General features: G+C 36.6%; 1 long non-coding RNA gene across 2 annotated transcripts; it reads right to left on the bottom strand.

Annotated features, from left to right (window-relative positions):
* Nucleotides 1–6138: 6138 nt before the first annotated feature.
* Nucleotides 6139–11309, bottom strand: LOC139983767 (uncharacterized). Of its 2 annotated transcripts, XR_011798817.1 has the most exons (4): nt 10704–11309; nt 9709–9878; nt 8867–9042; nt 6139–7356 (listed from the first exon to the last, which is right to left on the bottom strand). It is a non-coding gene; the product is annotated as an uncharacterized lncRNA (long non-coding RNA). The 2 variants fall into 2 exon arrangements; XR_011798816.1 differs by having other exon boundaries at nt 9709–11309.
* Between the last annotated feature and the right edge of the window lie 64 nt (nt 11310–11373).

The raw sequence follows: 11373 nt of genomic DNA, 5'->3' as shown, positions 1-11373 counted from the left end.
CACCCACTCACTACAGTCCAAAAGTCGTCGCGCCCCAATGTAGAAACGGAAAAGTGTAGGAACTTAAACATTTAAACATTTTCGGCATTGGTTATAGATGTAGCATGCTGAAAAAACACAATTGCAAAGTTGTTTCTGAAGATTCTGAAAAACCAACATATTCCGAAACATTGATGAGTGTTTCATTCGAAAAAATCTTCCCCCGTATAATTATACTCTTTAGTTGAAGTAAAGAGTTTCAGTTAAATATCTTTCACAACAGCAGTTGAATTTCTACGGCTGTGTTCTCCCAACTACCAAAGCACACCCCACCACTCCCCCTCCAAGACGAGACGAGATATGAGGAGAGAGATATGTGGAGAGAGATATGTGGAGAGAGAGAGAGATATGTGGAGAGAGGGAGAGAGATACACATAGAAAGAGATATTCATAGATAGAGATATATAAAGAGAGATATATATGTAGATAGATATAGATATATATATATAGATAGATAGATATAGATATATATATATATCTATATATGTATATATAGATATATTTATCTAGATATATATAGATATATATAGAAATAAAGATATATATATATATATAGACAAAGATATAGATATATATATATATATATATATATATATAAAGATATATATAGATATATAGATACAGTTATATAGATATATATATATATATAGACATATATATATATATATAGATATATAGATACGTAGATATATTTTTATATATATAGATACAGTTATATAGACATATATATATATATATAAATATAGATATATAGATATTTATATATATATATATATATAGATAGATATATATATATATAAAGTTAAAGTTGAAGGTTTACAGTCTTGTATGAGGCTAATGCCTCCTCACATGACTTTACAACTTAACCCCTGGTCATTGGTAACTTGTCACACCCACACACCAAAGTGTGCACAATTCAATCAATCTCTCCTGGGGCACCACAGTGCACCACAACCACGTGTCCCCCGGGGGACTTCCCATAGGGTGCAGCCACAAACCGGCGCACGCAACTATATTTACAATTTACCTCGCAGGTCCCCATTTATACACCTGGGTGAAGAGAGGCAATGGAGATAAAGCGCCTAAATATATATATATATATATATATATATATATATATATATAAATATATATATATACAGATATGTATATAGTATTACAACTTTCAATGATATCACAATATGGCGAGCGACAGATTTTTCGAGACTCAACAAGCTATTATCTTTTCTAAAGTCATTATCAAGCATCCGGGCTTCCGTTTCCTGTCAAAGAAGGGGATTTTCTTTGAGCCGATGTATAACCGATATAAAACGGGCAATTAAGGGGAACTCAAATAAACTTCAAAAGGTCTTTCCGATGAGCATGTGGTACAGAAATAGGAAGTTCACCACATGTCAACGAAATTCCTATATAGGCAGGTTGGAACCTGTAACTGGATGACGGGACGCACCGCTGACTAGGTTGTCGCATTATTATTAACATTTATGAAGGAAATACGTAGATGATAACACTATTTAGGGGAAATTGCCCTGTACTTCGGTTAGCTTCTAGAATGTCCGTTCTCAACAAACCTGGAAACAATGATTGACGTATGTTATGATCACGAGGTCTGTAAGGAGAAAGAAGTGACACGAAAGGCTGCAACAACAAGAACAATGAAAGGAGCCAAACAATGATATACATATATATATATATATATATATATATATATATATATATATATATATAAATATATATATATATATATATATATATATATATATGTATATGTATATGTATATATATATATATATATATATATATATATATATATATATATACATTATACAAATAAGGAATGGTTTCCATTCGTGCAATAGTGCAAATATTTCATGAGTTGAATGATGGAATGTTCCATTCGCCTCGTTGAATGGAACAAATTACATGTTTCAACGAATGACATTTTTGCACGATTGCACGAATGGAAACCATTCATTATTTGTTTTATACAACATATTATATTAAGATGGGGAAGACGCACTCATGCAACAGATTGTTTTGAACAGACATGTTTCCCTGCTCTCTTACCATTGAAAAAAAGTGCTACCAAATAAGAAAAACCCATGGTTCTATTACATAGAGTGGGCAATCAACGAGCAATTGACCAATCAAATGACCAGAATACAATTAGGTGTTGTATATATATATATATATATATATATATATATATATATATATATCGAAGCTTCCAATCTTATGCAAAATTGTATCTCTGATATTAGGTATTGGATGGCTGCTCATAAATTGAAGCTGAACGATAGTAAAACTGAGTTCATTATTCTCGGCACTCCAGTCCAGCTCACAAAGGTCGTCAATAAATCTATCAGGGTTGGTGGTGCTTCCATTGTGATCAAGTCCGCTACCTCGGGGTTATTTTCGCCAAACACATGAAAATGGATAAATATATATCAGTAAAGTCTGCAAGACTGGTTTCTATTATATTCAAGGGCGTAGGAACCGGGGGGCTGGGGGGTCGCCAGCCCCCCCCAGTGAAAAATATGGTGGGGCGGAAGTATCATTCCGCCCCCCCCCCCGCTTTGCAAGTAAGAAAACCCCTTTTTCATTTCCAAATGAGAAAAAATCTCATTTGGAGCACCAAATTGCATCTAAGGCCAGGTGAAAATGCAAAATTATTTACAATTATTTACAAAATGGAGTGGGTGTTGAAGTGTGCTATATTGCACCAAATTGCATCTTAGGCCACCTGGAAATGCAAAAAAAAAAATCCAAATGGGAGGGGGACACCCCCTCCCCTTAGATCCTCCCCGGGCCGGCCATTAGTCTCCAGCCCCCCCCCCCCACTCAAAAGTACCTTCCTACGCCACTGATTTTATTTTTAATTTAAAGAAGATTAGGAAACATATGTCTTCTAGAACTATGAGCACATTGGTTCATTCATATATTTACAGCCATTAGGATTATTGCAATAGTTTGCTCCATGGTATTCCAGGGTATCTGATTCAGAGACTGCAACGTCTGCAGAACAGCACAGCCAGGCTTGTTGTATAGACTGCCATGACTTCAACACACCATCGTTGAGTATCCTCCATTCTTTGCACTGGTTGCCTGTTGAATTCAGAATTAAGTTCAAAGTACTGCTCCTGGTGTATAAGTGCATTCATGGAATGGCACCCGCCTATTTGTCAGACGATCTGTCCTTCCAGGTCAATACTCGTTATACCTTGCGTTCTAGCAATACACTCACTCTCACTGTTCCCAGAACTAAACTGAAAACCTATGGCGACCGTGCCTTTCCATCAGCCGGGCCCAAGCTCTGGAATGGTCGGCCCATATCTGTGCGGAGTTTTCCCACTCTCAGTCAGTTCAAGTCTTGCTTGAAGACTCATTTTTTTCAAGTTAGCTTTCTATTAGGGTTCAGTACTTCGTAGATTTTAGCGCATTATTAGTTCATTTATTATTATTATTATTATTATTATTATTATTATTATTATTATTATTATTATTATTATTATTATTATTATTATTATTATTATTATTATTATTATTATTATTATACAATTATATACAAACCAATCAATACGTAGGCCTAATCGATTTTACTGTCATGTAGGAGAAACCATAATTTGTTGGCAGCCAAAATGTTTCTTATTTACTTCCAGTGTCAAGAACTAATTTAAAACACAACTAGATTACAGATATATACATAGACTCCATACTCAACCCTTTATTAACTTTATTAAGCCATGTTCCTTCTTATATCCAGGACACTACTCTTTTTTTTTGAGAATTCTTCTCACAATTCAGACGTTACCGATTAATTAGTTACTTGTTACTATGGACGTATCCTCTTCGTACACTAATATCCCTCATTTTCTTCTTAAGTATGCCACCAAAACCACTTTAGCTGATGATGTTGGTCCTATTTTACGTTTCATATGAAGCAATAATTATTTCTCTTCTAATGGGAAATATTATCTCCAAATCAATGGTACCGCCATGGGCACTAAGACGGCACCATGTTACGCCAACGTAATTATGCACGTATTGGAACAGGAAATGCTATCCACATCTCTAAAGCCAACACGCTTTTATAAATACATTGACGATTTATTTTTTGTCTGGCCACATGGTGAAGAATCTCCTAAGTCTTTCTTTGATCATGTTAATTCTTTTCATGACAGCATTAAATTTCCTGCCGAAGTTTCTATACATCAAATATCATTTCTAGATGCTCTCGGTGAAGTTGGATGGCAATTCGTTAACCACTTCGGTCTTTTATAAGCCCACTGATATTCATATGTATTAACACTTTAAAAGTTTTCACCCAGGTAATCTTAAGGTTTCTATTGTTTACAGCCAATGCCTTAGACTTCAATGCTTCATTTCCTCCCACCCACGAGATTTTGAACACCAGGTATCCACTTTAAGTGGTTATTCCTTGAACGACGGATACCCCCTTCACTTATTTAGACAGGGTATTTTCGCTGCCGACAAGTTGAGCCGTGAAGTCTGAAAGCCCCAATTCACGCATTCCGTTTGTTACCAGTTACAACCCCTTCCTCAAATCCTTTATTCGCTCCATCAAACAGACCGAAGTCCGTACCACTCGACCACAGTGATTCACTGGTGTGTTAATGTGTCTACATTGGCTTTGTAAAAATGTCATTGAGGGCGTATTACCCAAGTGTTATGATTGTACAGAATGCATCCGGTGTGACAGTACAGAGTGCCCCCCTGTACAAAGTGTCCACGGGGACAATCTGTACCAGGATATTTAGTCCGGTCGGACATTATCTGCTGAAAATTGTGTCCCCACCTCACAGCAAATATAGTCCCGCCGGATGAAATGTCCTGGTACAGAATGTCCGCAAATACTTCATAGCATATTTTGTCCCGCATAAAATTTAAGCATTTCCAACATTCAAAAGGCAATTGAGTTCATTATATCAATAACTAGAGCAGATGCATACATAGTTAGATGTTACAGTAAATAAATGAGACGTTGTGCGTTGCTGCAAAACAAAAAATAGAACGGGAATAAAAGAAGAAAAAGAAACAAGTCTTCCATCTGTAGAAGATGTTAATCATGTTTTTGTTGTGATTGCTGCTATTTCATCCTCCGTATATGTTGCATGTTGTATTCGGCAACTACATTGCGTTCATAGTCATCTTTACAGAGGGAGAGATAGTATAAACCTAACTACCCCCCCCCAACGGAAGGCGGGTACGGGATCGGGAATGTAACAGCTACAACAAAAAATGATAATTGCAGAGGTAAAATATTACAACTTTAGGAGTCCAAACTTCATTGTTGCCGTATTTCCCTAACACACAGTGGGTAAGATTTGGCAAGTATGGTAACTGTACTTCATGGCTCTACGAGAGTTGCCTACCCAATATGAAATTTCATCCGTGCGTTAAGCTCATTATAGGACGGGAACCGAGGGTGTTTTCAAGTTACATCCTAAACGAAATCGGCAACGCTGTATACAAAACTCAGGCCCATACACATAATTTTGAGTGCAAGGATTCGGGGGGGGGGGTGGGATGGTAAGTTATCGAATGTGTGTCCTGGGGAGGGGTCTTTTTAAGTCTGTGACCTATCTGTGATGAGTTCCAAAACATTTTTGTTTGCTAATAACAACCATGACGTAGCTGGACTAGATACTTCTCTGACCTTGAAAATGTCAATACTGCCCCAACCCTCTCCGTATGGGCTTGACACCTATTTATTGACTTTCATTACTACTTTATTGTTTACTTTTTTACCCTTCCTTATTTTTGTCACTCAATCGTCGAGTCAAGGTTTTCTCCCTCTCAACAAGGTGGAGGGCCATTCCCCCACCCCCTGCCCCGTTGTGATGGCCATGCGTGAAGCAAATTTTCATTTGTATAGAAAAATGGCATTCCAGGCAATTCCAGTGATAAAGGTTCGTTGTTTCTTATTATGAATGTTTCTTATTGGACAAAAGTGGTTCAAATTAGAAAAGATATATTAGAACGATACCCTCTTCAAAAGAGCTGCAAACATACAGGAAACAAAACAAAGCCAAACAAGGGAAAGAATAAAGCAAATAGGACAGAACAGGATGCAATATGCTAGATTTTTTGTCTCATCATGTTTCTCACACTTTAAATATGTCATTCTTGTAGAGAAAAGTTTGTTCAAAGAAAGTTAATATAGTGAAAATCAAAACATGAAATTGGATGATAGTCATGCACAAACACAAAATTCTGAATCTATATCAGACTGAGCAAAGAGTGAAAAATGATTATACATGGGATCTGGGAGGTAGGAGCCTCCTGGGGGGGGGGGGGCACTGTCTGTACATGCCATTTTTAAAATGGCATCCCATATCTTTTTATAGCACGTTTAACAATTAACAATCTCAATAAATAGTATTGATAACATACTAACACATCATACATCATATTTAAGTGATATGGCCGGTGTGTATCGGTTTATAGCATATCGAGTGGTGGTTGTGGAATGAGAAAATGTCCCTCTGATGTTGTGTGCCCACCCTCACTTCCTACCCCCTGCATGGGGAAATTTAACTGGAATGATGACTCTCCCTTTGTAGCTCTGATGCAACTAAAGATAATCCATGCTTTCTAGAGCATCCGTCAAGCAGGGAGGTATTGCTTGATTAGAAAGATATACTACTGTCACTCTTCTTCAAGCAATATGTACTTGAAACTCTCATAATCCACATGAAGAACATCCTCTTTAGAGTTTGGTAAAGACCTCAATAAAACCATGCAGTTTCCCTATTAGAATTCCCCCTTTGAACTGCTTTCCACAAACAGTAGGATTACCTATATAATGCTTTAATGTGCAACTTGATACCGTCAAAAATTTAATCTTGATTGTAAATTACAAATAAAATAGCTGATTCTCATGTATCCAACGGGTTTTTCGTTAAGACTTACACAGAAATCCATAACAGCAAAAGTTACAACAGGAAGAAGAATATGGTCGGTTATATGTTTTTCTATGAGAACTTATCTTGAACACAACTTCCAGAACCAAGAAACACGCCTTCTTATTTGTTATTTAATGAAGTAATGAGGTGATAAAGAATTTTGAGCGTCACATCCCTTCGACTACGACTGGCAGTGAAAAGTCAATGGCCTGTCTTTGCTTAAACGTATAGCAGCCGACGCAATTTTCTCTCATGATATGTTACAGTGAAAGACAAGATTATTGTCGGTAACAAGTTAACTGCTAAGAAAATCGTCTAGACATGTCTTCTGTTAACCTCATACATACTCCCTCCATTGGTGGTCAGGGATGAGATATCAGTACAACCAAATCTGTGCAAAATAAAAGTTGAAAGCAATATTATGAGTAGTGAATACCACACTGTAAGTCATATATAAAATAAATTATCATCTTGAAAGGTTATGTGTAAGCTCCACTACAAGGATAATTAACATTCACCATGTTGGTTAAGTGTAGACTGTATAGTGTACAACTGAACTATGCTTAGGCATTGAGTTAATTGGATGATCTTTTATTGTGACACCTACATGTTTATGGGATTACTGGCTCCATTTTATTAATTGGAGATTGCATGTCATAATTTTGGCGCTATATTGTACAGTTCACTACCAAACCTGAAAGCTCCACTACAAGGATAATTAACATTCACCATGTTGGTTAAGTGTAGACTGTATAGTGTACAACTGAACTATGCTTAGGCATTGAGTTAATTGGATGATCTTTTATTGTGACACCTACATGTTTATGGGATTACTGGCTCCATTTTATTAATTGGAGATTGCATGTCATAATTTTGGCGCTATATTGTACAGTTCACTACCAAACCTGAAAAGTTTTAACCACATGAGCCAATACAACATTTGTGACATATTAATTAAATTTAAGATCAGAAATTTATCAAATTAGAGTAAGCTAGGATACAACAGAAATTTGATGCCTTTTGGTGCTCTATTGATGTATGTGTGCATGGTATGACTGTTTAATGCCGATCAAACATTAATTGTCCTGAATCAGGATCCATGGGGGGTTCAAAACACCCTCTGTATGACCCAAATGCAAAAACAAATAATGCTAGCTTACCATTATTATAGTAAAATGTACTCTTATACATAATTTTGCATCAAGAGACCTAAACATTGCCTTATTTTGCCAAAGAAAAAGGGGTCCCTCTCCCAGGTTTCAGGAAATATCCCCCACCACACACACAAACACATTTAGCAATTTTCCACAACGGACCTAATAGAGAAATGGTACCAAAACTCAGTTGATACATTACCTCTCTTATCTTGTCGAAATTCCTGTCAAAACAGCCAAGTGGTAATAAGTTCACACTTTCTAAACAGAAAAGTTCCCTGTGGTTACAATATCAAACTGTCCAACACCTTTTTGAAAAACAACACACAATAGGTGGTGTCTAGCTGTGGAATGTGGTCTTAATTATTTACTCATCATTTGCTTCAACAAATAAACTGTGTCTGCTGCAGTGAAACATGTCCAGCCAAAATCACTTTTTGGGGATGTAAATCAAATGACGACAATTGTCAGGCTATATGCGAACCAGAGGTGGAAACTTTGCAAGTAAATATAGGAACAAAAACTATGTACATATAAACTTGTTAATGGGGACTTAACCTGCAAAGATTTACAGTACACTTTCTCTGTCCTCACCTACCTTCGTGACATTTCTGTATGCTTAATACCTATTTGGAAATAATTTATACTCAAACACAGCATTCTGCCATGCACTACAAGTTATTTGCATGGTACAAATAACAGATATGATGCCATTCATATTGGAACTAACTACAGAAAATTATTCACTTTTTAAGACATTCTTATCTCATCATCACATCAGTAATGCAATAAGAAGTTGATGCTGCAGTCTTGTCAGGCATTGCCTTAGTCTCAGGCCACTTTGAATAGAAGTCAGACAGTGTTATGATGTACAGTCGCTTGGCAGCTGTCACTGGTAGAGGACCAATAAGATCTACACCAACCTGTTAAGAAAGAAGACAGCATTTAGGTGCTAATTTCAAAAACAATTACAAGTTGCATGCTTTGCCTTGACTGTTGTTCTATTCCATTGCTTCATTCTGTACACAGATCTAGATAAAAACAGTGGGATATCTGATCGAAACAGGGTGTTGGTGGATTTAGGCCAATTATTTTTACCTTGCAAACATGAAAATGTACCTTACACCATACTGTACCATATATTTACAATCTCTTCAACCACTAAACCAGAAAAATGATACGCCACTTCTTGCAACTTACAATTATATTCCTATATTGATGGTTGTTCTGAAGTTAGGCCAGAGTGTGGCTTAAAGGTATGCTGTATAGGCCTTAAATATGCCAAATTTTCACTATGGACAAAATTCTTTAAGTATGTTTATTTCCCTGGAGGAAATTTACCTCACTGGGACATTCAATATCTTGTGTCATCATTTAGAATGTCTGAGCACAATTTAAAGGGTTATTACCCCTTGGAAAGTACTTTTTGAAAACTTTTAGCAATTAATTTGGCCGAAATTTAGGGCCAATACAGACTACCTTTAAACTTGTAAATTTTTAATTTGTCCATACAGAATGACTTTAACTAAAGTAAACCTTCACTGCATGCTGCGGACAACCTGTACAATTAAAACAGATTGAGAATTTACCTGTTTCCATAATCCAGTTACAGGAATGCTATGGAGACTTGTTCGTAGGTCTACAGGACAATGACGCTTTGAAATCCTGTTGAACATAACTTGTTACATCAACGTTGATAGTTTTCCAATAGAATCTAGACATAGTCTGTTGTCTGGTTTATCTATGCAAAGATGAACACCTTCAAAGAGATAAGTAAGTTCATGATCAAGGAGATATCATGTTTTTTTGCCCCCCCCCCAAAAAAACAAAAAAACAAACAACACACACAAATATATGGGCTGCAGGATTGGTAATTCTAGCTGAAGTGCCTTAAAATTGAATTACAACTCTATATCGGTGTTTGAAATGGAATATTCCCATTATTGTACATATTGCATGGCCACTATTTGGGTCTATAGATATTTAAGGAGTTTTCTTCTGCAGTGAGGTTTGGCATGTAGAGAATATGCCACACCTAAAAAAGTATTATCATGCCTTCAATATCTGTTCTTACCAACCAAAATTAATGAACGTGAATTTGTTATGTACAGTATTAGTGCCACTTTCCTCCAGAAGTAGGCTAGGCTATATGCTATAGTCCAATAATAGCATTTTATAGTGTCCCATGCATGCAAAACCAGACTAGCTCTGTAAGCTTTAGTGATCTGTTGTTATCTTTCATGATAGGCAGGGCGATAAAAGGTAGAAATTTATAATAATTTTCACAAAAATTTGTTAAGACAATTGGGTAAACAAAACGAAAAGAAATAGGCCCTAATAACTTTGTTCATGCACTTACAACTTTGCTCAAGCATACAACTGATTATACTGTTGCATAAGCAATTGCTTGACTTTTGCGAATGAGTTTTTACAACTAACCAAACGTGGTAAAAGAATATCATGATTTGTGCACCAATCAGTCCTAGAGGCCTGGTTATAGTTTAACTGTGGAATGGCCGTTCGCCATTTAACAACCAATACCATATTGTGTATCCTATACTGTAAGTTACTGTACAGACATTACCTTATACTGTAGATGTCACTAGTCAGTATGAGCTGCCTCGATTTTGGCGAGTTGAGAAGCCCTAGATAGCAAAACTTTCCTTCAATTTCGGTACGCAAGAGTTCCATTTTCAGCCAGTCTGAAAGACTGACTTTGTCTCCTTAAGATCCTTCTCTGTTTTATTCTTGTAAACCCACTTGGATAGCTCTCATCTCTTAGAATATTTGCAATTTGTCTCACGTTTTCCGTTAGCTTTTCCATTTTTAGTTGTCGCACGACTTTACTGCTAAATATACGGAAGCCGAAATGTGACAGTTTGCTAATAATACGGATACTGCCAGAGTCCATTACTAATTAAATTTTTGCTACTCGAACGTACATGCTAATGCGGACGTAGTGTTCAGGGGGACACAATTTACAACCAAATATGCGACCAACAAATAATGTCCCCCCTCGTTTCATCATAGCATAAACTGTCCTGGGAGACAGTCTGTACCAACTGGCCTTGTACAAAAGGTCCGGGAGACTAAATGTACTGGTAAATTCAGTATAAACTGTCCCAGTGGGACTGGGAGAGTTTATACTGAATATGGAATATTTGCGACAGTTTGTACTGCTACACCGGCCTTGCTTGCCTTTATTAATGAGTGGTTAGTCTGTGTGTATCGTCAGATTCAAAATACCAGGGGTG

The sequence above is a fragment of the Apostichopus japonicus genome, chromosome 16, assembly GCF_037975245.1.
Source record: "Apostichopus japonicus isolate 1M-3 chromosome 16, ASM3797524v1, whole genome shotgun sequence".
NCBI lineage: Eukaryota > Metazoa > Echinodermata > Holothuroidea > Aspidochirotida > Stichopodidae > Apostichopus > Apostichopus japonicus.
This window is presented reverse-complemented; position numbering and strand designations above follow the sequence as displayed.